The sequence below is a fragment of the Berghia stephanieae genome, chromosome 1 (genome assembly GCF_034508935.2).
Source record: "Berghia stephanieae isolate SIO BIC M18660-M18661 chromosome 1, UCSD_Bste_1.3, whole genome shotgun sequence".
Lineage (NCBI taxonomy): Eukaryota > Metazoa > Mollusca > Gastropoda > Nudibranchia > Aeolidiidae > Berghia > Berghia stephanieae.
The window spans coordinates 4,176,169-4,203,772 of NC_088360.1; the positions used below are offsets into that span (position 1 = coordinate 4,176,169).

General features: G+C 37.6%; 1 protein-coding gene across 1 annotated transcript in view; it reads left to right on the plus strand.

Moving 5' to 3' along the window:
* Positions 1-8,831: 8,831 nt before the first annotated feature.
* Positions 8,832-27,604, plus strand: part of LOC144966330 (uncharacterized) — a 165,680-nt gene continuing 146,907 nt past the window's right edge. The window contains exon 1 of the mRNA XM_078902643.1: positions 8,832-9,226. The gene's annotated coding sequence lies outside the window, so the exon portion shown is untranslated. The remainder of the gene's footprint in view (positions 9,227-27,604) is intronic.

The window sequence follows — 27,604 nt, forward strand, 5'->3', positions numbered from 1 at the left end:
TTCCTTTTTATTGGCGCTGATATAACCTAAATGTGTTGCAAGCGCCATAAAACCCTTAAAAACAAAACAAAAAAAAACAATGATAAAATAGAACATGTTAACTATCACATAACAACGTAAAAAAAATTAAAACTATAAAATCTGTACGGTGACATTTTAATACAATTAATATTTTATTCAATGTACTTTTGGTAAAAAAAATAAATTTTTGGTGCCTTTTTATTTCATACCATAATAATTTATTTCTGGTTGAAATTGCTTCATTTACAAACAGTTTTAAAGAAGAAAGATGGATCTTTAAATAAACTGAACAAAACCTGACTCATAATCATAATTTGAAAATTTAGTCACAGAAAAATTTTAAAATGCTTGTTTTATGAAAAATTTTCCTACTCAGTGATCTCCCCTTACTAAATTCTTCAGCGGTAATTAATTACCCAGTGACAGCTTTATCTCTTGTAATCAGCAATAAGTGGTACCCTCGTTCAGGCTAGATCACAGAAACCTGGGCTTTTTGCTAAATGTTCAGTTTCAGCACGATTTTCGGTGCCGTGAGGTGGACATTATACAGAAGAAGGAATACATATCATCGCATTCTATTATACCTGTTTGTTTTTGTTTGTTAAAAAACACTAAATTCATTTTTTTTTCTCATTCATAATATGACAATTTAAAGATTTTTAAATGTTGAGTTTTAAAAATGATTCGTTTGCTTGTCTGCCTTAATGTCTGTTCTACCCGTTTATCTCCTTATCTGTATAAATGTTTCTTCGTCTGTCCCATCTTTCTGTCTTTATTTCTTTATCTTTATTCAACTTGTCTTCCATTTCAATATGGAATTGTAAAGCTATCATTACATAGTAAAAATCTTGTAAACGGAATTACCAACTAATGCCTCAAGGGTTTTTTTTCAATGTTTATTTCCAATATAATTCAGTGCAACCCTGGATACAACGAAAACTCTTTGACTGACTAGCAGAAATGTTGAATTTGAGCTTTTATCGAATAATCATTGATAATCTTTGAGTGTTTTCGATATTAGTCAAGTGTTGATTCGGTTTAAACAAAGTTTTCATTGAGCAGAGTTAGTTGTGTCCAGATTGTACCCTCACTTCTATTTTTATTCAAGTCATAATCTGCAACATTGCTAAGGTTCACATAACATTTGTCTGTCTCTGTGTTCAATCTTCTTATCTCTAATTTAATGTTTCACCTTATTGTGATAGATTTTAAGCGGGTGGTTGGATGGGAGCATCACCCTTGAATCATATACCTATGATGTTCGCATGGGTATACGATCCGATAGTGATGTCGTTTCTTCTTCTCTTTACTAGCCTGTCCTGCTTCTTTGGTTTGTGATTGTATTTTTGACAGGGGATATTTTTTTTCTGTAAATCCTCTGCCTGTTTGTTCTTGGTCATTTATAATTTAGCTTATGATATCTTTAGGTTATGATTTTGATTGACATTTGTACTATTTTTGTTAGGTTGCTTGTTTTTTGTTTCAGCGGTCTCTCATATAACCTCAATTGTGTTGGAAGAGACCTAAAGCAACAAACAAACAAAAATAGATTTTAAAGTTGTTTTATTTGAGAATCTTATTACTTCGATTTTAATTTATTATTACGTTGATTGATTTGATTTATTGACGTAAAGATTTTCTTCTGGGTGGGGTTCCTGACCTCCCATAGTGGGCAGGGAGGCACTTACTGTGTCTTCTATCCCCCTATATCCGTTTTCCAACGTGCTTTCTGTCTTTGTCTTGGAATGAGATTACTTGGTTTGTCCTGGCCCTGGCCGGATATCCTGGCTGGGTGGAAACAGTCAAATGTTTAGTGAGTTTTGGGAGATGATACTTTTTCCTTGTAAATCATCTCTCTGTTATGCACTGTATTGTTATTTATTATTTGTAAACATTTGAGTGTATCTCTCTTAGTTGGGGCCTGTGCTTGTGTCTGGATGAGACTTTTAGGTGATCTCAAGCTAAGTACTTTGATAGTGTGCTCTTGGAATCCACATCTGTTTCCTATTTGAACAAATTCCCCTTTGTCTTACATTTTCTTGGGTGCTTTAATTGTAATTCTAGAACTTTTTACTATCCCATTTTCTTCCTTTTTACTTGCGCTGATATAACCTTAATGTGTTGCAATAGTGATGTCGTTTCTTCTTCTCTTTACTAGCCTATCCTGCTTCTTTGGTTTGTGATTGTATTTTTGACAGGGGATATTTTTTTTTCTGTAAATCTTCTGCCTGTTTGTTCTTGGTTATTTATAATTTAGCTTATGATATCTTTAGGTTATGCTTTTGATTGACATTTGTACTATTTTTGTTAGATTGCTTGTTTTTTTGTTTCAGCGGTCTCTCATATAACCTCAATTGTGTTGGAAGAGACCTAAAGCAACAAACAACAAACAACAATAATGTGTTGCAAGGGCCGTAAAACCCTTAAAAACAAAACAAAGATTTTCTTGTTTTAACCACGATCATAGACCCATGACATTGTAATACTCCACACATACACACACACACACACACACACACACACACACACACATGTTCTTGTTTTAGCTATATGTATTTCCATTTTCATCTGTTTTTTTTCTCTTTTTAATAAATTCTTTTAATGATAATGCCTCTGTGTTAAATGTGTGACCCCCCCCCCCCCTTTCCCCCGCCTATTCATTAAGAAGAAGAAAAAATGAAGACCAATTTGATCTTTTCTTTTGTTTGTTTTTAATTATAATATTTGCAAAAACAACAGGGTATTTAAAGGTCTTTTAACCCATGTAGCCATTCATGATTATGATATCATATGAAAAGAAGAAGAAGAAGGAGGAGGAGAATGATGATGATAATAATTAAAGTATTGATGATGATGGCGATGATGATGATGATGATTATTGCCATCGTTAATATTAACTTGATCAAAATCTTTTGACTGTTCTGTTACTTCTCTCTCTCTCTCTCTCTCTCTCTCTCTCTCTCTCTCTCTCTCTCTCTCTCTCTCTCTCTCTCTCTCTCTCTCTCTCTCTCTCTCTCTCTCTCTCTCTCTCTCTCTCTCACACTCTCTCTTTAAAGATACAATTCCTGATTCTTTGCTTGTGCCTGGATAAGGCTGTGCTTGTGCGTGTGCCTGGATGAGTACCTGAGGTACTTGTGCCATTGGCGGATCTCTTGTCGTATCGTGTGGTCCTCATTTCTACACGTTCCATGTGTCTTGTTTTTTTTTTGTTTTTTTTTGTTTTGTCTTTGGTGCTTTTAACTTCAGTCCTCCATCTTTCCTCGACGTGTATACTTATATGCAGGTCTGACATCCGGGTTATGGGTCTAGTTTAACATTGTTGTAATAGACAATAATTTGCGTCATTTTTTTTTTTTAGATTTCCATTACAACAATGAGCCCATAAGGAATTGAGTTATCAGGCCTGTAAATAAGTGCACGTCGGCTTTCCTCTATTATCTCCGTTTTATTGGCGCTGAAATGATCTACAGGTGTCGCAATCGCCATCAAATCCATATTTTAAAAAGACAAGTCTTGCAAGAAATATGAGCGTTTTTGTTGTTGTTTGTTTCTTTCTTTTCTTATTTTCTCTTTGGTATTGTTGTCTTTGGTATTGTTTTTGTTTTTCCATATTTTCTTTTGCTTATATTGGGACTTGTTAATTGTTCGTGCTGTTGTTTGGTTATTTTTTGTTTTTTTGGTGGGTTTTTTGTTGCTTTTTTGTTTTGTTTTTTGCTTGTTAATCTTCTTGTTTTTTTGTTTTGTTTTATTTTGGCCGAATTGAATTTTTGAAAAAGCGTTTTGTCAATGTGCGACAGAGTATCAGTTTGAGAGTTGCGATTGAGAGCTTTGTAGATTGCCATGAAATGGACCAACTCCTCATTCCACTCCTGGTATATCAAAGACATTTACTGTCTCAGCCTTCAACTCACAGAAGGTGCTAAAAACCACCCGCATTTTATCTACTCTGAAAATACACCTTTTTAAAAAAATTTGGCCAGAAAACTCGTCCTTCAAATTTCGATCGAATAAAATGACCCTAATCTTGGCAAACGCTCTCAAACCTGAGACTTCGCGGAAGTCTCAGGTTTGAGAGTTTTTGACAAGATGAGGGTCATTTTAATCTTTGTATATTTGAAGGATGAGTTGCCTGGCCAAAATTTTAAAATACATGTTGTTTTTTTTTCAGACTGCGAAAGATATCATTCTATACTCAAATACTCTCCAAATTCCTCATCCCTTCAACTCTTGACACCATCCAACTAACAACGTCTGCTTGTACAAATTGGCATTAATAAAAAAAAAACGCCCTACGCCTAGACCCAACTCGAGTGTCGGTTCATAACTTTTCTCTGACAGTAAATTTTACGGTGATGGGAAACTACAACACCACCCCCCCCCCCGCCCCTTTTTTTTTTCCTCTCCCCCGGAATGTGACCAATTGTCACAAAACAGTATAAAATGGGAGAAGATTTTATGCTTGAATTGAATTTTAAGCTTATGCTATGGCATTTTTTAAACAAGATATAAAATGATGTCCTTCCACCACGACATCATAAGGTACCGTCGCCTAGGCATTCCACGAAGGACTATAGATAAATCATCACTCATGTTGTCCAAGTAAGCAAATTGTGGGTTAGTAATCTTGCACAAGGGGAAAAATACGAAAGTGCCTGAAGCGGGCTCGAACCCGGGACCTTCCGGGTCACAGTGCAATGTCTTTAGCACTCGGCCACTTCGCCTCACCCCAGGGATATTAGTCAAAATTAAGGTCCTCGTTTGAGGAGAGTGAGTACGGTTATGTGGTCTTGTGGTATGACACTGGCCTTCAGACCGGAATGTCCAGGGCTCTAGTCCCACTCTGAGCTGGGCATAGTTGAGTGCTTGCAAAAGGCTCTTTACTCACATTATCTCACCTGAATTAAGGGTAAAAAATGAGTATCAGCTTTGTCTCTGTCTCAGAAAAGAAATGTTATATCGCCAAACAGATGTCATGTCTCGTCCAACATGTTAAGTCTTGCTTTAGGCGAGAGACCTCTTTTGCAGCGCTGTACTGCGGCCGACCCCTGGGTTATTTCAGTCTTCCATTGGATTAGACCCTAGAGACAAATTCCCCCTTTGGGATGAATAAAGGGAATTTTAATTTTTTATTTAAAGCGCCTTGAGTGGATATTGTTGGCTACGGACCCCCTTGTAAATATCTTTGAGCACGTTTAATGGATGTTTCTCTTTATAAATGCTCAATTAAAATAAAAATTCTTTAGCTCAAGAAATTTCATTTTTACAAATTCTGATCATCTTGGCCTCTAACATAATTTTCCTCATTTAATTCCTCCCGACATAACACCAGACTGACTCGACGGGTAACAAATTAATTGATTCGCTGACTGTGTTGAAGGTAGTTCTTCAGAGCCAATAGGCCCGTGGAGCCAGAGTTTATCCAGGTTTCTATAGCGTCAAACAGACAATAGCAATTGCTTGCCATCCTTTGGATAGACGCTAGTCTATCGCAAAGTACTTTCCGCCAAATCTAACAGACTCAGCTACCCATTCATTCACTGCTGGATGGACAGGTAGGGGGGGGGGGTGTATTTTAAAATAATCTCGACTGCATCCGGGATTGATCTTTGTCCCTTTGCGTGTGAAGCCAGTGCTCTACCAACTGAACTATCGGGACCCCCATGTCTGTTGAAGTAAAGTAGCAATTCGTACAAAACGAACACAGTTTTTAACAAAGCTAACAAAATATTTTATTATGTTGACATGGGAAAATTGGTTTATTAAATTATCGTGTGATAAAAACTCAAAAGAGGATCTAAAGCGCTGGCCCCGCGGTTTTTTTTTTTTTTTTTGCACTGCTTGCTGTCGCAAATTAGGGAAACTTTTCTGATTTGCATTGCAACCGCAAAATCTGCACGTTTTGCAAATTTTTGACAAATTCTTCTCTGCTGATGTTGAAATGAGTTTGTCTTTTTACAATATGATTTTAATTGATCGAAAGAGAAGTTTGAGCCAGCCAACCCTGAAAGCTTTGATTTTTCTATATTATAACAATTTCATTGGCAGCAATTTTTTACTGTAATTTTGTTTTCCCAACTTTGTGCCTATCTATTTTGAAATTTTCTGGCAAAATTTGTCATTTTTGTCCCATAATTTTGAGTTTGAAAGTGCGTAATTCCTCGGGGATATTTTATTACATGAGTTGCATGTAGTTAGTTAGGTGTGATACTCTATTTAGAAACCTGCAAAATTTTTGCAAATTTACTAATTTTCTTCTGCAAAATTTTTCATTTTCTTTGCAAAATTTTGAAATATTTTTTGCAAAAAACCGCGGGGTCAGACTGTGGCGCTGAGGCAATACTGCCTCATTCTGGAGAGAAAAAACAACACGTTTTTAAAATGTTGGCCAGAAAAGTCGTCCTTCAAATATTGATTAAAATGATCCACATCTTGACATTGTATCTCAAACCTGGGACTTCTTTTTAATCATTGTTATTTGAATAATAATAATAATAATAAATGGCATTTATATAGCGCTTTACCCCGTTGTCACAGGCTCCAAGCGCTTTACAGTGATATAAAACAAAACATATTACAGTGAGACAAGTGTGAAGGAAACGTGATACGAATTCAATTTAACAACAACAAAATATGAAAATAATATTGCAACATTATGACGTAAAAAGATAAAACTTTAAGCGAGATTTGAACGTTGTCAACGAATCCGAGCATCTCACGTGTGACGGGAGAGAGTTCCAAAAATGGGGGGCCGAAAATTGAAAAGACTGTTCACCTATTTTACGCAATGGCTTAGGTTTGACAAGGATTGATTGGTCATTGCTTGACCTCAAGTTTCTATTGGGGACATATATGTTTAGAAGGTCTTTAATATAGGAGGGACTGTTCGTGCTTAGGGATTTGTAGACAACAGTACAAATCTTATAGGCAACTCTTTTTTCAACAGGAAGCCAATGTAACTCACGGAGAAGAAGAGTTGCTGACGGGTATTTTTTGTTATTGCGTACAATGAGCCTGGCTGCGTTATTTTGAGCAACCTGAAGTTTGCTAATTTTGTCTTTAGTTAAATTTGCCCAAAGGGAGTTACAATAGTCCAATTTAGATAAAACCAAGGAATTAATTAAAAGTTCTGTTATATGCTTCGGTATTAAATTACGAATTTTGCTTATTTTTTTCATTTCTATGTACATAGATTGTATGGTGTTATTCACGTGGCTTGTCATGGAAAGATCTTTATCAATGATGACGCCAAGGTTTTTTGCTTTATTTGAAAATTCTATTGTGCTATTTCCGAGAGTAATTAGTGATTTATTTGCCTGTTTAAGGATACTCGGTCTTCCACACATTAAAATCTCAGTTTTACTATCATTTAATTTTAACTTATTGTGGTACATCCAAGATTTAATCTCATTAAAACAGCTCGTAATTCGTTGTATTAAGAACTGTAAATTACTAAGGGGTGCTGAATCATATATTTGCGTATCATCTGCATAAAAATGATAACTCAGATTGAATCTGGATATCACACTAGAAAGGGGCTGCATATATACAGTAAAAAGGACAGGGCCAAGAACAGAGCCTTGTGGCACTCCAAAATTTAGTAAAACTTGTTCTGACTGAACACCATTCACCACGACAGTCTGCCATCGATCCTGTAAATATGATGTAAACCATTTAAGGGCAATTCCTTTTATGCCGAACGTATTTTCTAGTCTTCTTAACAAAATGTCATGGTCAATGGTGTCAAAGGCAGCTGAAAGATCTAAAAGGCATAATGCATTGATATTGTTAGCATCAGCATTACATAACAAGTCATTAAAGATTTTAAGAAGCGCCGTTTCAGTACTGTGTTGATGTTTGTAGGCTGACTGAAAGGGTTGTTCCAAACTGTTGTTCTTAAGATGAGATGTTAATTGTGTAAGAACTACCTTCTCCAAAAGTTTTGACAAAAAAGGTAAATTTGATACAGGACGATAATTGTTTAATATATTGTGGTCCAGTGATGGTTTCTTTAGAAGTGGTTTGACGAGGGCACTTTTAAAGCACGATGGAACTTCGCCAGTCAGTATGGATGTATTTATGATTGATGTAATGGATGGTTTGAGGGACGAGTTTTCTGGCAAAATTTTTAAATACGCGTTTTGTTTTTTTGTTTTTCAGAGTATGGCATAACTGCGTTATGCTTTGATTGTCACCTATCTTGTCACTGGTCGTGCCCAACGTCGTTTTATTTCTTTGTAACAAGGATTTATAGAGTAGTAGGGCAAGAAACTAGCCCAGCACTTCATGTTGTTTATTTTTAAATGACAATAATTGGATATCTCCCAGTTCATTTCATTGGGATATGATAGGAGCGTATTTTTCACACTCACAGCAACATATTATGTGTGTGTGTGTGTGTGTGTGTGTGTTAGAGAGAGAGAGAGAGCTGTACCTTTTCCTTGGCTAAAAACATTTAAATGTTTGAATAAATATATATTATGTAATAAAAAGAGAGAATGCGGTGAAATGTAATATTCTCTAATAGTTATCTATTTTTCATAGGCACGATATTAATAAATATGTCGGCCTAATAGATTTATACAAATTTTATTACATCTATTATTGACCGTCCAAGATTCAGATCAACGTGTTCTTATTTGCAGGTCTGATAACCCGAATTGTTATGTTCTCATTGTTGTATTGGAAATAATCTCGAACCAACGCAAAGATATGGTCCATTACAACAATAACCGAACCCATCGATCTGCTGAGGGAATTCCCCTTGCAACTACCGATTCTAAAAATAGGTTGAACTCTGTGTCGCCCCCGCTGTCGCTTTATGAGGACGCGTCGCGGGGCTTTTGATAATTTGATACGAACAATGGGTCAAGTGTGTGTGTATGTGTGTGCGCGTGTGGGTCTGTCCAGTTTTAAGTTTGAATTAAATGAGGTTGTGAATTTATTGACTCTCTTGACAACCGTGGTCTTATTCTCTTGTCTGTTGTTTTACGTGGTGTTTATTTAATAAAAGTCGATTAAATATGGCATCTTGTGTGGTCAGAATATTTCGATTCATTACTAGAGATATTGAGAGGATAGAATCCAATACATAGGACAGGAAATAACATTAATAAGATAATCATTCAAATTTCAAGAATTTTCAGTTCAAAAGAGATGCTATATATAGATCATTTTGCTTCCGCCACGGATATCAACACATCTTAAGGTAAATATTTAACAAATTGTCTTTGTTTTCACCATTATTTGAACAATAATATAATATTATGTGTTTTACTTCAAGGATCGGATCAGTTATAATAACCAATGTACTGATGCCATTGGTACACGCTGTGTAGGCCTCAATCCCTTTGTTGCAATCCCTTTGTTTTGAGTTGTTATCTAAACTTCTCTAGTTCTGCGACACACTGTTAACTTTTCTCATCACCATAAAGATCATCGCCTTTACAAATATCATGGTGTACAGTGTACATATGCTGCCGTCGTTGGAGTCATTCGGACGATGAACGGCAACTACTAAAACAACAACGACTGCGCACTTTTATCACATCAGCAACTACTACTAGTACTAATACTAATACTACTACTACTACTGCTGCTGCTGCTACTACTACTACTATTACTAATACTACTACTACTACTACTACTACTACTACTACTACTACTACTACTACTACTACTACTACTACTACTACTACTACTACTACTACTACTACTACTACTACTACTAAAACCACACCATCACTACTCCTGCTACTACTTCTACTACTACTACGACTACTACTACTACTACTACTACTACTACTACTACTACTACTACTACTACTACTACTACTACTACTACTACTACTACTACTATTACCACTACTACTACTACTACTACTACTACTACTACTACTACTACTATTATTATTACTACTACTACTACTATTACTACCACTACTACTACTGCTACTACTACTACTACTATTAGTACCACTATTTCTACTACTACTACTCCTACTACTACTACTAGTACTACTACTCCTACTACTACTACTACTACTACTACTACTACTACTACTACTACTACTACTACTACTACTACTACTACTACTACTACTACTACTACTACTACTACTACTACTACTACTACTACACCACCACCACCACTACTACTACTACTACTACTACTACTAAATACTACTACTACTACTACTACTACACACTACTACTACTACTACTACTACTACTACTACTACTACTACTACTATACCACTACTACTTACTAATACTACTACTAAACTACTACTACTACACTACTACTACTACTACTACTACCACTACTACACACTACTACTACTACTACTACTACTAACTACTACTACTACTACTACTACTACTACTACTACTACTACCACTACTACTAAATACTACTACTACTACTACTACTACTACTACTACCACTACTACTACTACCACTACTACTACTACTACTAACTACTACTACTACTACTAACTACTACTACTACTGTACTACTACTACCACTACTACACTACTACTACTACTACTACTACTACTACTACTACTACTACTACTACTACTACTACGACAAATACTACTATTACTACTACCACTACTACTACTACTACTACTACTACTACTACTACTACTACTACTACTACTACTACTACTACCACTACTACTACTACTACTACCACTACTACTACTACTACTACTACTACTACCTACTACACTACTACTACTACTACTACTACCACTCACTACATACACTACTAACTACTACTACTACTATACTACTACTACTACTACCTACTACTACTACTAACACTACTACACTACTACTAAACTACTATACTACTACTACTACTACTAAGAAAAGTGAGTGGAGCAGGCACTTATGTTGGTAACAACAAGATATGAAGTGAATAGAAAAGTGCCAGAAGACAATAGAGAATAAAAATTTTTCGCGGCGGTGGTGGGGTTCGAACCTGCGACCTTATTGGTACGACAACTCCGCCTGGCAGGTGAGAGCGTGGCTCTACCGTGTGAGCTATCCACGAACACAAAAATATTCGTTTCAAACCCAAAGTCATTACTAGATCCCTCTCTCACCCACTTCTTGAGACCGCCGATTCGTTCGTACACCACCATCGCGAATAATTTTGACCAGCAGTTAAGCTTAATAGCCAATATTCTCAACACAAACATATAACATAGAAACGATTGAGACATTGAGTATGCTCCGGTGTATGGGGTGAATTTTTAATTCAGAAAAGTGAGTGGAGCAGGCACTTATGTTGGTAACAACAAGATATGAAGTGAATAGAAAAGTGCCAGAAGACAATAGAGAATAAAAATTTTTCGCGGCGGTGGTGGGGTTCGAACCTGCGACCTTATTGGTACGACAACTCCGCCTGGCAGGTGAGAGCGTGGCTCTACCGTGTGAGCTATCCACGAACACAAAAATATTCGTTTCAAACCCAAAGTCATTACTAGATCCCTCTCTCACCCACTTCTTGAGACCGCCGATTCGTTCGTACACCACCATCGCGAATAATTTTGACCAGCAGTTAAGCTTAATAGCCAATATTCTCAACACAAACATATAACATAGAAACGATTGAGACATTGAGTATGCTCCGGTGTATGGGGTGAATTTTTAATTCAGAAAAGTGAGTGGAGCAGGCACTTATGTTGGTAACAACAAGATATGAAGTGAATAGAAAAGTGCCAGAAGACAATAGAGAATAAAAATTTTTCGCGGCGGTGGTGGGGTTCGAACCTGCGACCTTATTGGTACGACAACTCCGCCTGGCAGGTGAGAGCGTGGCTCTACCGTGTGAGCTATCCACGAACACAAAAATATTCGTTTCAAACCCAAAGTCATTACTAGATCCCTCTCCACCCACTTCTTGAGACCGCCGATTCGTTCGTACACCACCATCGCGAATAATTTTGACCAGCAGTTAAGCTTAATAGCCAATATTCTCAACACAAACATATAACATAGAAACGATTGAGACATTGAGTATGCTCCGGTGTATGGGGTGAATTTTTAATTCAGAAAAGTGAGTGGAGCAGGCACTTATGTTGGTAACAACAAGATATGAAGTGAATAGAAAAGTGCCAGAAGACAATAGAGAATAAAAATTTTTCGCGGCGGTGGTGGGGTTCGAACCTGCGACCTTATTGGTACGACAACTCCGCCTGGCAGGTGAGAGCGTGGCTCTACCGTGTGAGCTATCCACGAACACAAAAATATTCGTTTCAAACCCAAAGTCATTACTAGATCCCTCTCTCACCCACTTCTTGAGACCGCCGATTCGTTCGTACACCACCATCGCGAATAATTTTGACCAGCAGTTAAGCTTAATAGCCAATATTCTCAACACAAACATATAACATAGAAACGATTGAGACATTGAGTATGCTCCGGTGTATGGGGTGAATTTTTAATTCAGAAAAGTGAGTGGAGCAGGCACTTATGTTGGTAACAACAAGATATGAAGTGAATAGAAAAGTGCCAGAAGACAATAGAGAAAAAAAAAAAAAAAAAAAATTTATTCTCTATTGTCTTCTGGCACTTTTCTATTCACTTCATATCTTGTTGTTACCAACATAAGTGCCTGCTCCACTCACTTTTCTGAATTAAAAATTCACCCCATACACCGGAGCATACTCAATGTCTCAATCGTTTCTATGTTATATGTTTGTGTTGAGAATATTGGCTATTAAGCTTAACTGCTGGTCAAAATTATTCGCGATGGTGGTGTACGAACGAATCGGCGGTCTCAAGAAGTGGGTGAGAGAGGGATCTAGTAATGACTTTGGGTTTGAAACGAATATTTTTGTGTTCGTGGATAGCTCACACGGTAGAGCCACGCTCTCACCTGCCAGGCGGAGTTGTCGTACCAATAAGGTCGTAGGTTCGAACCCCACCACCGCCGCGAAAAATTTTTATTCTCTATTGTCTTCTGGCACTTTTCTATTCACTTCATATCTTGTTGTTACAACTACTACTACTACTACTACTACTACTACTACTACTGCTACTACTACTACTACCACTACTACCACTACTACTACTACTACTACTACTACTACTACTACTACTACTACTACTACTACTACTACTACTACTACTACTACTACTACTACCACTACTACTACTACTACTACTACTACTACTACTACTACTACTACTACTACTACTACTACTACTACTACTACCACCACTACTATTGCTCATGTAGTTTGCCGCTGAATCCAACAATTAATTGTTTTCTATGTTTATGATTTCATTTACAATTTGCATACAACTTCGTTATCTTTGACTCAATTAATATTGCGGTCTTTCCCTAACACGCTAGTTAAAACCAGATATTACTGAGATTAAATCACTCAATCCTAGACATTTATGGCACTTTTCAAAATTGGAAGAAATGTATTAAAAATGAGCATGTGCATAGATAGTTTTATTAACATACAAAAACTAAAAACACTATCTTAGATACTGCGCCTATACTTTGTCTCAGAAAAATAAAATAAAAAGACATGAGTAAAAGTAACCCGGGTAAACTACGGATATAGATAGTATGCAGATGACGTCAATCAGGCCTTTGTTATTGTTTTTGCCATCCACGTTTGTGAGTTGTTCTCACTAAACTGTATTAACCAGACTATAAACGTTCATGGTTACACAGAGTTTGTGTGTTGGTCCGTTATACTTCCGGATGGCAATGTTGTGAACTCCTTGGCCAAGCGCATTCTATCTATAAAAGTTCATGGTTACACAGAGTTTGTGTGTTGGTCCGTTATACTTCCGGATGACAATGTTGTGACTCCTTGGCCAAGCGCATTCTATCTATAGTCGTTGTTAGGGTTGAGTGAGTTAATAAAATAAGTGTTACGGTCATTTTTAAAAGATATGTAATACGGCCACATGATAATCACGTTCTTTGCGAAGTCCCAGGTTTGAAATTTTTTGCTAAGACGAGGGTCATTTAAATCGATCGATATTTGAAGGACGAGTTTTCTGGCCAAATTTCTAAATATGTGTTTTTCCATAGCACGGCAGATTTGATGTGAGCGATACCGCCCCTTAGTGCATACGTCCACTCGACTCACGCATAAATGAGTATGGGCAAAAGTCATTTCAAATACATGATGATCTTGTGGGAGATGGTGACTCTCCATCCTATAGAAAGAAAATCAGCACTTGTAAATCATATACAAAATGAATTGGCATTATATCTTCTTCACACACACGCGCACACACACACACACACTCACTCTCTTTAAAAAATGTAAAATTGAGCTTTATATAGCGCAATATCCACTAAATGTGCTCAAATCGCTTTACAAGGGTTCCCTGGTCAACAGCAACATTTAACATGTAGGATGGGACATGACGCCTGTTAGGCGATATTACAATTTTTCGGACAAAGAAAACGCTGTAACGGCCAGGTACTCATTTTACACTTGAGTACGATGAGAGAATGTGAGTAAAGATCCTTTTTCAAGGACTCAACTATGCGCTGACTGCGCACTCTCTCACTCTCACTCTCTCTCACACACATACTCGGCCTCCCTCCCTCATCTCTCTCTCTCTCTCTCTCTCTCTCTCTCTCTCTCTCTCTCTCTCTCTCTCTCTCTCTCTCTCTCTCCCTCCCTTTTCCCCCCACCCTCCCCCCCCCCTCTCTCTCCCCCTCTCTCTCTCTCTCTCTCTCTCTCTCTCTCTCTCTCTCTCTCTTTCTCTCCCCTCCTCTCTTTCTATGTATGTGTGTGTGTGTGTTATGTATTTGTGCGCTCTTATAAGTATGTTTGTGTTTGTGTCCCAAATGATATCCCTATTTTGGCCTTAGATGATGATAATAACCCCGGTGTCAGGTTTATCGCATCACGCTGCCGACTTCCACATCTCCACGTTCTCTGTGAAACCAATATCCAATATCCTGTCAACTTTCCAATCATATTCTATCATTAATATTAATCACAAAAATGGTAACTATCAACTATCATATTATTTCTTCTCCCCTCCGTCCAATTTCAATAATAATAATAATAATAATAATAATAATAATAATAATAATAATAATAATAATAATAATAATAATAATAATAATAATAATAATAGATGGCATTTGTATAGCGCATTTTCAAAATTAATTAACGCTCAATAATGCGCTTTACTTTGGTTCTCTCTCCCTCCCTCTCTCTCTCTCTCTATCTATCTATCTATCTATCTATCTATCTATCTATCTATTGAATCGTGTTTGATACAAATATGGTACGAAAAGTGCTCGACATGTAGTAATGGAGCGAATTATTATTTAAAATATTTACCACAATGTTTGGGGCAGTCTACATCAATGTTTCAGGCTCAATTTGCCATCTTCAGGACTGAAGATGGCAAATTGAGCCTGAAACATTGATGTAGACTGCCCCAAACATTGTGGTAAATATTTTAAATAATATCTATCTATCTATCTATCTATCTATCTATCTATCTATCTATCTATCTATCTATCTATCTATCTATCTGTGTCTTGTGTGTTTGTGTGTCTGCGCTCGCGCAGTACTTTTATGAATGTGTTTAAGTTTATGTCACAAATGTCATCCCCATCTTGGCCTTAGATGATAGTCATAACCGCCCACATTGACATTTCCACGTTCTCTGGGAAACCAATATCCATTTTCCTGTTAACATCCCAATCAATTTCTATGATTATTACTCAGTATAAAAATGATAACCATCAACTATCATATTTCTTCGCCTTTCCGTCCAGTTTCAATAACAACCCCCCCCCCCCCCCCTTTTCCACCGCCGCCAACACCACCACCACCACCACCATCAACCCGTCACCACAGTTTATCGCCACCACAAAACAAATAGCGTTTTCAATATCATACCCAAAAATTTGATAAATGTAGCTCTCGCTTTTAAAAAAAAAAGAATATAAAGAATCTCGGGCGTCCCGATAGCTCAGTTGGTAGACCAAAGGGACCGGAGATCGATCCCCGATGCCGTCGAGATTTTGTTTACTGACCCCCCCCCCCCCTCTGTGCATCGGTATCTGAGTCTGTTAGATTTGGCGGAAAGTACTTTGCGATAGACTAGGGTCCTATACAAAGGATACTAAATTGTTATTGTCCGTTTCACGCTATAGAAACCGGGATAAGCTCCAGCTCCATTGATGGAATGGCTCTGAAGGACTACTCCAACACAAACTGTGTCATCAAATATCGGTTAGTTCTAAATGGGAGTCTTCTTAATTGTTGGCCAGAAAACTCGTTCTACAAATATCGATCGATCACCATCTTCATTATCATCATCATCATTATTATTATTATTATTATTATTATTATTATTATTATTATTATTATTATTATTATTATTATTATTACTATTATTATTGTTGTTGTTTTTATTATCTTTTTTTTTTTTTGTTTGTTTTGTTTTGGCTGGGTTTGTTTTGCTTTTTTTGTTTGTTTGTTTTTGTTGTTGTTTTTTGTTTTGTTTTGTTTTTTTGTCTTTTGCGTAAATATCATTATTGGACTTGGTGTCGAAGTGTCAATCAAGCTAACATATTTTATTTTTTTTTTTTTTGGGGGGGGGGGCGGGTGTGATTTGGCAATGTTGTAATTGTTTACGCTTTGGGCAAGACACAGAAGTAGGACGAGGGTCATCTGTTATTTGGGGTCTAGTTTGACGTCAACTCGTCAATACTGACCGATTTGTTTTTTTTCATTTTTCCACTGGGACAAGAGTGACAACAGTAAGTGTTGGGCGGCCTTTGGTTTGTGAGTAGATATTGTTCAAACGATTACGATTCCGATTCTAATTTAATTAACAGTTCTTCAATAATATTATTGAGACTTCTTTTTTTCTTATTTTCGCTCCCCCACCTCCCTCTCTCTCTCTCTCTCTCTCTCTCTCTCTCTCTCTCTCTCTCTCTCTCTTTCATACACACACACATACACACACCCTCTCTCCTTTGAATTTAATTTGTATCTTTGTTCAAACCAAATGTATCTCTCTCTCTCTCTCTCTCTCTCTCTCTCTCTCTCTCTCTCTCTCTCTCTCTCTTTTTTTTTTTTTTTCTTTCTTTCTTTCTTTCTCTCTACAGGTTGCAAGTCCATTTTTATCTTCAACCATTCTTGAAATTTTTAACGGCATGTGGTGAAATTTCGCCAATAAAGGCACAAGACCAGAGCACATCGTATGCTTATCCCCGAAATGACCATTCATGTACTAAAAATTGGGTAAACATTCTTTAGCTTTAAATCTTTTCGTATCTATATTATTAAAATATATATAGCATATTATTGAAATTTATTGAGCTAGCAAAAGCAAATGGGGGGAAACTGTCCAGGCCTTATGCGCCTCCTGGCTCTGAGAAAATTAAGGTAAGATAAGGTCGATAGACGGCTCTGTGGTCGTGTGGTATGGACTCGCTTTCGGATCGGAAGGTCGTGGGTTCGAGCCTGCCTCGGCGCATAGATGAGCCATTGGAAAAGTCTCTTTACTCACATTCTCTCACCGTACTCAGGTGTAAAATGAGTACCCGGCCGTTAACAGCGTTGGCTCTGTCGAGAAAATATGTAATATTGGCTAACGGGCGCCATGTTGTCTCGTTCTACATGTTACGTGTTACTGTTGGTCATGGACCATTTGTAAAGCGCTTTGAGCACGTTAAGTGGATATTGCGCTTTATAAAATCTCAATTAAGCATTTTGCCAATGAACGGCTACAGAAACTGGGGTAAATTCATTCTCAAAACAGACTTACTCTGAAAAAGAATACCCAAACATGTATTTATAATTTTGGTCAGAAAACTCGTCCTTAAAATATCGATCCATTAAAATTATCCACATCTTCAAAAAAAAAAAATAATAATAAACTCTCAAACCTGGGACTTCAATTGAATTTTCACATAACCCTTTTTGATTTGACCTCGTTTTTACAACTCTTTGCTACAATGATTTTTATGTATTATCTTCGTTTCGTGTATATTAGTACAATGTTAGATCGTGCCGCCATGAATTGTGTATGACATAAAAAATGTAACATGCCACGGGCCTTCGTTTAGTACATGCATGTTTTAAAAAGCCTTTGTTCCACGTATTGCGCACATCGATAAATTGGCTATGATAACGCTAATAAAACACTTTTATTGATGGGAAATGGTTGGCTGGCAAAAACAATAACACATTGTGTTTGACACAGAATGCATGTATGTGTTACACCAACCACGTAACTATGTGTGACATAACGTATTGGGGAGTAATCACCCAGCTGCTGGATGGTGAAATGGCGATGCGATCTTGCGAGACACCTTTTCTTTTCTTTTTTTCTTTTTGCTTTTGTTTTGTTTTGTTTTTGTTGTAACATTGTTTTATTTTGTCTCTGTTTTTATCTACTTACACAGCTGCGACTCTTTAGCTGAATGCAGTTTAACCATTTAACAGCTACGCACTGGCTATAATGTGGTCTCGTGGTATGACATTCGCATTCGGATCGGAAGGTCCTGGGTTCGAGCCTCGCTTGGCGTATAGTTTGAGTTCTTCTCTCACGGTACTCAGGTGTAAAATGAGTACCTGGCTGCCAACAGCGTTGTTTCTGTCGGAAAAAAATTGTAATATCGCCTAACAGTTGTCATGTCTCTCTCGTTCTACATGTTGCGTGTTGCTGTTGGTCAGGGATCTCATGTAAAGCGGTTTGAGCACGTTAAGTGGATATTGCGCTATACAAAAGCTCAATTTTGTTTTTTTGTTGTTTTTTTTTTTTGGGGGGGGGGGGATATAGATAGAATGCGCTTGGCCGAGGAGTTCACAACATTGCCATCCAGAAGTATAACGGACCAACACACAAACTCTGTGTAACCATGAACTTTTATAGTCTGGTTAATTCAGTTTAGTGAGAACAACTCACAAACGCGGATGGCAAAAAAAAAATAACAAAGGCCTTAGTGACGTCATCTGCATACTATCCTGGGACCTCGCGCGATATCATACTTGTAAGGACACACAACAGAACCGAAATCTATTATTGTTGGGTGCATGAAATGAACGTTATTCCATTTCTCCCTACCCTTTGTAAGATGTGGACCAATGACAAATTAAATTCCGCCACACCTCACGTTAATCCAGCTGCCCATTCATTGCTGGGTGGGGAGAATCGGAGCCATCGTTAACGTATAGCCTGGCACTGACCAAAAAAATGACGTCCAAAGAAAAGTCTTTGGCCACAAAAGAAAACAAATCGTGAGTTTTATTCAACAGCTCAACCAATGGGATAATTTGTCTCCTTGAGCTCTACTAACGACAACTCACTAGACGCTGCACAAACCGAAACAATGACGTCAAACTATAAGTCTTAGAAGGTTCTTGTGTCAAGCAAGAAGTTAACTATGGCTGCGGTTCTAGTGTCAGGCTATAGATAGTATGCAGATGAAGTCACTCAGGCCTTTGTTATTGTTTTTGCCATCCGCGTTTGTGAGTTGTTCTCACTAAACTGTATTAACCAGACTATAAAAGTTCATGGTTACACAGAGTTTGTGTGTTGGTCCGTTATACTTCCGGATGGCAATGTTGTGAACGCCTTGTCCAAGCGCATTCTATCTATAGATAGTGTGAAGTTGACGTCAGTCGGGTCTTTGTTATTGATTTTTGCCATCTGCTTTTATGAGTAATTCTCACTAAACTGTATTAACCAGACTATAAACGTTCAAGGTTACACATAATTTTGTGTGCTGGCCCGTTATACTTCCGGATGGTAATGTAGTGAGTTTTCTAAGCCAAGCGCACAGCCCATAGAAATCATGCGCGTGGCTAAGAAGCTCACAACATTGCCACCCGGATGTATAACGGACCAACATACAAAACTATGTGTCACTTTGGTGAATACCTTTTAGTGAGAATTACTCATAAACTCAGATGGCAAAAAGCAATAACAAAGACCTGAGTGACGTCAACTTCATACTATCATCCGCCCCGCCTGTCCACTGAGCTTGCTGTGTTTACAAAGGAGCGTGTGTTTTGTTCACAAGAGTTGCACTTGAACGTTTCCTTTCACGGGAGCCACCCAGGAAAAGTTCACATTCTGCCGTGTCTGCCGTGTTATTCCATACTCAATGATGTCAAGAAGCTTCATAAACCGAATCAATTAGTAAACTTGACCGTTCAACCTTTGCCTTGATAATGCTACCATCAATGCTGGACATTTTAAGGTGATAAGTACCGTTAATGACAAATTCATGTGACATGTCGCATTCCTGAATAGCAAAGTAGCTTCCCCGCCCCCACGCCCACCCCTCACTCTCTCCCCATCTCTTCCTTCCTCCGCATCAAACCCCACACTTTTTTTTTATTTTGCTATCGATTTATTTCTTTTTTACTCGAGTGTGAGACGCGAATCGCTTGCGCCGTTTGCCATCGTCGTCGCTTGGCTTGTTCGCGCATCACTACTTTCGCCCCATCAACCCATTCGCGCTCATAGCAAAGAGCGTTGTGTTACGGTGCTATTCAACTCAAACACACATACGCACGGTAAAACATACCCACACACACACACACACACACACACACCCACACACACAAACACACATAGTGATGCTCACACACAAAAGGACACGCTCTCAACGATGTCAAGAGAGAGAGAGAGAGAGAGAGAGAGAGAGAGAGAGAGAGAGAGAGAGAGAGAGAGTTGGTTGTCAACAAAGTCGCGTCTGTATCTTGGGTTTTACGAGGTCACATTATTATCATGAGTAAAGTTTATCAGTTCCGCTAGACCAAAAGCTCGATCAGTCGTTGTCTATCAATAGATTCTTACGTATTCATTCCATGTCATGCTCATCTCTTTTGAGTACCTGCTCTCTCAATGTCTTTCTTCTTAACTGTATCCGATGTGTTAATGATATAATGTATTCCTGGAAAATCTTGCCACTTGACTTGTAATCTTTTTCAAAGATCTATGGATTCAAGCAAGGATAATGTATTTATAATTCTAATCATCGAACACCATAACACTTCAAAGTTTGATTAAAGGTATGTAATCCTCGTTATCTTTAGTTATTGTTTCACCCTCCCCCTCCCCTTACCCCCGCGCCCCCTTTTTTTTTTCTTTTTCTTTTTACAGTATCGATGCTATGCGTTTGGGTAAAATACTCACAACATCCGCCAGTCGGATACAACGTTACCAACACACACAACTATGAAATATCCTTGAATGTTTATAGTCTGGTTAAGATAATTTGATGATAACTAATCACTAATTTCGTGCAGCTATGTGGTCTTGTGTTTTGACACTCGCTTTCGGAATGGAAGGTCCTTGGTTCGAGCCTCATTCGGCGCATAGTTGAGTCCTTGGAAAAGGCTCTTTACTCTTATTCTCTCACCGTACTCAGGTTTAAAATGAATACCTGGCCGATAACAACTTTGTGTCTGTCGGAAAAAAATTTGTAATATATGTTTCGTGCTGCTGTTGGTCAGGGACCCCTTGTAAAGCGCCTTGAGCACGTTTAGTGGATATTGTGCTATACAAAAGCTCAAATTCAAGATGGGTGTCTAAAATCAATACAAAAGTGCTTAAAATTTCTTTATCTCTGTAGTACATTGGGACTTCAATATCCTTGTGGTTTAGTGAGATTCTTGAAATAAGAAACCGAGAAGTGCGCCTCAAATAAGACGCCATCGTTAACTTATAGATAGTATGCGCTTGTCTTAGAAGCTCACAACATTGTCATCCGGAAGTATAACGGACCAACATACAAAACTATGTGTTACCTTGAACGTTTATAGTCTTGTTAATACAGTTAAGTGAGAATTACTCATAAACGTGGGTGGCAAAAACCATAACAAGACCCGAGTCAACTTTATTCTATCTGATGCTGAGTGACGTCAACTTCGTTCTTTATATAACAGTTTCGAAATATAGAACAAAATACAGAAACTGACCAAAAAATGACGTCGAAAGAAAAGTCTTTGGCACAAAAGAAAACAAATCGTGAGTTGTATTCAATAGTTCAACCAATGGGATCACTTGTTCCCTTGAGTACTAACGACAACTCACAGGACGCTGCACAAACCAAACAATGACGTCAAACTATATAGATAGTATGCAGATGACGTCACTCAGGCCTTTGTTATTGTTTTTGCCATCCGCGTTTGTGAGTTGTTCTCACTAAACTGTATTAACCAGACTATAAAAGTTCATGGTTACACAGAGTTTGTGTCTTGGTCCGTTTTACTTCCGGATGGCAATGTTGTGAACTCCTCGGCCAAGCGCATTCTATCTATATGCTAAGGATAGCAACGCTAAAACCGAAGCCATCGTTATGTTATAGATAGTATGCGCTTGGCTAAGAAGCTCATAACATTGCCATCCGGAAGTATAACGGACCAACACACACAACTGTGTGTAACCATGAACGTTTATAGTCTGGTTAATACAGTTCAGTGAGCATTACTCATAAACGCGGATGGCAAAAAAAAAAAACAAAAACAATAACAAAGACCCGAGTGACGTCATCTTTGAACTATCTATAGCCTGACACTGAAATCCAAAAGGACTGGCAGTTTGATGTCATTATTTGTTTTTTGCACCGCCTAGTGAGTTGTCGTTAGTAGTGCTCATACTTACTTACTTACTTACTTACTTAGGCCGCCCCTTGGGGCGCCCAACATGAGCCACAAGTCTTCGCCATTCTGTCCTGTCCTCCATAAGCGTACGCAGCTCCCGGGTGTTGTCCATTCATGTGTCATCTAGCAGACAGTCAATGTAGGTTTTATTCTGCCTGCCTCTGCTTCTGGTCCGCTCAGGTGGTTCCCATAGAACAAGACTGTTTGCAATCTCCTCTTTGTGTCTCCAGCAGTGCCCCGCAAGTCTCAGTCTTCTCTTTTGGATCTTCGAGGTCACTGGGGGAAGTCATTGTAGAGCTCTTCATTTGTTAGGTGCTCTTTCCAGCTTACATTGAGGGCCATCCTCAGCATACGGGTGTAGCAGCCGTCCAGTTGCTTCTCCGGGGCTTTTGTAAGAGTCCATGTCGCTGCTCCATATAGAAGCACTGACTCTACTGTTGCCAGGAACAGTCTCTTCTTTATTTCCCTCTGTAGGTATGAACTCCAGATTTTCCTGAGTTTGTGACAGGCACTCCAAGCCAATGTTATTCTGACAGAAATATCAGAGGAACTGAAAAGCAGTTCCTCTGATTTCTTCTGCTATTGCTCATGGAAACAAGTTATTTCATTGGTTGAACAATTGAATACAACTCACGATTGGTTTTCTTTTGTGGCATTTTGACGTCATTTTTTGGTCAGTATCAGGCCATAACTTTACGAAGGCCACGGTGTCAGGCCATAACTTTACGAAGGCCGCTGTGTCAGGCCATAACTTTACGAAGGCCACTGTGTCAGGCCATAACTGTACGAAGGCCACGGTCAGTGTCAGCCATGAGTTTACGAAGGCCACGTTCAGAGCCATTAGGTCCCCGGAGTCGGATTTTATCCCTGTTTTTATAGACAGTGTGCGTTAGGCTAAGAAGCTCATAACATTGATCCGGAAGTGTAATGGACTAAGACACAAAACTATGTGTAACCTTGAACGTTTATAGTCTGGTTAATTAATACAATTTGGTGAGAATTACTCATAAACGCGGATGGCAAAAAACAATAACAAAAACCGGATTGACGTCATCTTCGTTCTATCTATAGCGTGAAATGGACAATAGCAATTGCTAGCTACCCTTTGGATAGGACGCTAGTCTGTCGCAGAGTACTTTGTGCCAGATCTAACAGACCCAGCTACCAAATCACTACCAGACTAAAAGGGTTTGAAACCCATCGCCTAAAAACGGTTATAGTATTATGCCGGAGTTCACCAAACTTGCGCATTTAAATAGCGCACTATCCACTAAAAGTCCAACAGCAACATGTAGGACAAGACTGTTAGGCGATATTATTACTTCTTTTTTTTTTTTCTTTTTTTTTTTTTTTTTTTGACAGAGACATTTCTCTTAACTGCCGGGAACTCATTTCACCCCCGAGTGCGATGGGAGAATGCGAGTAAATAGCCTTTTGCAAGGACTCAACAATGCGTCGCTCAGAGCGGGACTCAACTCCTGGAACTTCCGCTGTGTTATCTATGTTCCAGTCCGAAGGCGAGTTTCATGGTCGTTCTTAACCTACTTTCCCTTGAAGTCTTAAGGTCATTCGTTCTACAGTCACGTGACAGAAGGTATGGTATGAACCCTGACGTTGCTAACTGGAAAATGATTCATTGTTTTTAATATTTATTGCCCCAAGCATTTGACTGAACCGAATACCAATCAATGACAGGAACACATAATGCGTTGTGTTGTTTGAGGATGTGTGTCTTATTGATCTTAACACACAATAGTGTGTAATCAATACACTGTAAAACAAAACCCATGGGATCTGTGATCAACGCATACCTACGGCGATAGAGACAAAGCATATTATAGTGATCACGAATGCAGTGAGTGAATAGTAATGAACAAAAATGTGGAATATATAACAACTGCGAAAAGAGCAAAATGATACCAAACACGGAACGTTTCGGGATGAAAATCCTTCTTCAGCCAGTAATGAAAACAAATTAAAATATTTATACATCACTTAAAATCCAGACAGCATGGATAGTACACACAAGTGTGGAACCATGGAAAACTTAGTGTTTATATTATATTGATGCTAAGCGTTTAGGTAAAATACTCACAACATCCGCCAGCCAAATTAAACATCAACCCAACACACAAAACTGTGTGTAATCTTTAACTTTTTTGTTTGATCCATATTATTTAGTCGAGAACTAATCACTGAAAGACAGTCTAAAATAATAACAAAGAGCTGAGTGACGTCAACTTCGTTCCTTATATAACAGTTTCGAAATATAGGACAAAATACAGAAACACGAAACGTTTCGGACTCAAAACCCTTCTTCAGCCAATAATAAAAACAATAAAAATACTAATACATCACTAATAATCAAGGTAGAATGAATGAATATTAGGCACATGTGTTAATACACGGAAACTTGGTGCTTATATTATAATAATATATACATGGATGGGACACTTGACACATGTTATGAGGCGTCCTTAGTTGGACATGTCTTCTGCTTAAATTAATATGTCGATGCCACAGTGGTACGATGTCGAACTGGTAAAACAGGCAAGCAATGTTGAGCGTGGTTAGAGTCTATATGGTGAGACAAGCATCCTAAAAACTTTGGACAAGGCCTTGTGTTCCTTGGATAAAGCCTGTTTAAATACATGATTCAATAGACTCTGGTGAAAATGAGTAGGTACCTGACTCTAGACATTGTGAGATTGTTGTAACAGTGGCAAGTACCTACGTACATAAAAATAGGGATGCTTTGTTTGAAAATTAATGTATATGTTCAGTGTGGTTTGCTTAAGGTATAGATGAAGCATACTGAACTACAGAAACACCGAAGAGCTAGAGCTCAGGTGGTCGCTGGTTCGGATAAATAATAATAATAATAATAATAATAATAATAATAATAATAATAAATATAATAATAATAATAATAATAATAATAATAATAATAATAATAATATAATAATAATAATAATAATAATAATAATAATAATAATAATAATAATAATAATAATAATAATAATAATATAATAATAATAATACACATTTATACAGCGCTCATATAGCGCCCACAAGCTCTGGGCACAAAATAAAATGAGCTTTTATATAGTGCAATATCCATTTAACGTGCTCAAAGCGCTTTACAAGGGGTCCCTGGCCAACAGCGACACATGACACTTAGGACGAGACATGACGCCTGTTAGGCGATATTACAATTTTTTGGGGGACAGATACAACGCTGTTAACGGCCAGGTACTCATTTTACACCTGAGTATGGTGAGAGAATGTGAGTAAATTGCCTTCTCCAAGGACTCAACTATGCGTCGAGCCGAGCGAGGCTCGAACCCAGGACCTTCCGATCCGAAAGCGAGTGTCATACCACTAGACCACATAGCTGTACTAAGTAAGTAAGAACTACAGAAACCGGGGTAAACTCTCTGACTCCACGAGCTTAACGGCTCTGAAGGACTACAGAAGCGTTGTTTGATGACAGGAAGGAGAAACTGTGTAGTTGCCGTCTTTGACAACGTTACGTGCTAGATTTATTCAATAAACAACAAAATCAGCCTAGTTATTTCGCTTGACGGGTTCGGCCTCTGTCACGGTGAGACAAAGAATGTACTTTGATGGGGGAACAGCCGACGTGCACTTATTTGCAGGTCTGATAACCCAATTCGTTATGGGCTCATTGTTGTAATGGAAATCTTTAAAAAAAAAATTATTATTATTATTATTATTATTATTATTATCATCATCATCATCATCATCATCATCATCATCATCATCATCATCATCATCATCATCATCATCATCATCATCATATTATTATTATTATTATTATTATTATTATTATTATTATTATTATTATTATTATTATTATTATTATTATTATTATTATTATTATTATTATATTATCATTATTATTATTATTATTATTATTATTATTATTATTATTATATTATTATTATTATTATTATTATTTTCGTTATTATCATCATCATCATCATCATCATCATTATTATTATTATTATTATTATTATTATTATTATTATTATATATTATTATTATTATTATTATTATTATTATTATTATATTATTATTATTATCATTATTATTATATGATGATGATGATATATTATTATTATTATTATTATTACGTTATTATTATTATTATTATTATTATTTTATTATTATTATTATTATTATTAATTATTATTATTATTATTATTAAAATATTGTTAATTACAACAATGTTAAACCAGGCCCATAATCGGGTTTGGATGTCAGACCTGTATATATTATGTACACCTCGGGGATAGCGTAAGTGGACGTCCAAATTATGTCCGTTTTTTTTTTTTTTCTTATGCTTTTAGATGACGTATTTTATAATCAGTTGAGAAGGCAAGACGGGGAGGAGAAGGGATACGGATAGGCCTGGGGGGGGGGGGGGGGGGGGGGGGGGGGGGGGGGAGGAGGGGCAGGAAAGCCTTGGTTTGTCTTTTATCTTTTTCTTAATCATTTCATGACAGGTCCTAGCTCTTGGTGCTGAAACTATTGCAGTGCTATTGAAGTTTCTGGCGTTTGTGTTCTTGTTGTTGTTGGTGGTGGTGTTCTTGTTGTTGTGGTGGTAGTAGTTTCGTTGCTGCTGATTTTGTCACTATCATTATTATTATAATTTTTGCTATTGCAGTTGGTGATAATGATGATGATGATGATGATGATGATGATGATGATGATGATGAGGAGGAGGAGGAGGAGGAGGAGGAGGAGGAGGAGGAGTAGGAGGAGGAGGAGGAGGAGGAGGAGGAGGAGAATCATCACCATCATGATAATGATGTCGACGACGACGACGATGATGATGATGATGATGATGATGATGATGATGATGATGATGATGATGATGATGAGGAGGAGGAGGAGGAGGAGGAGGAGGATCATCAC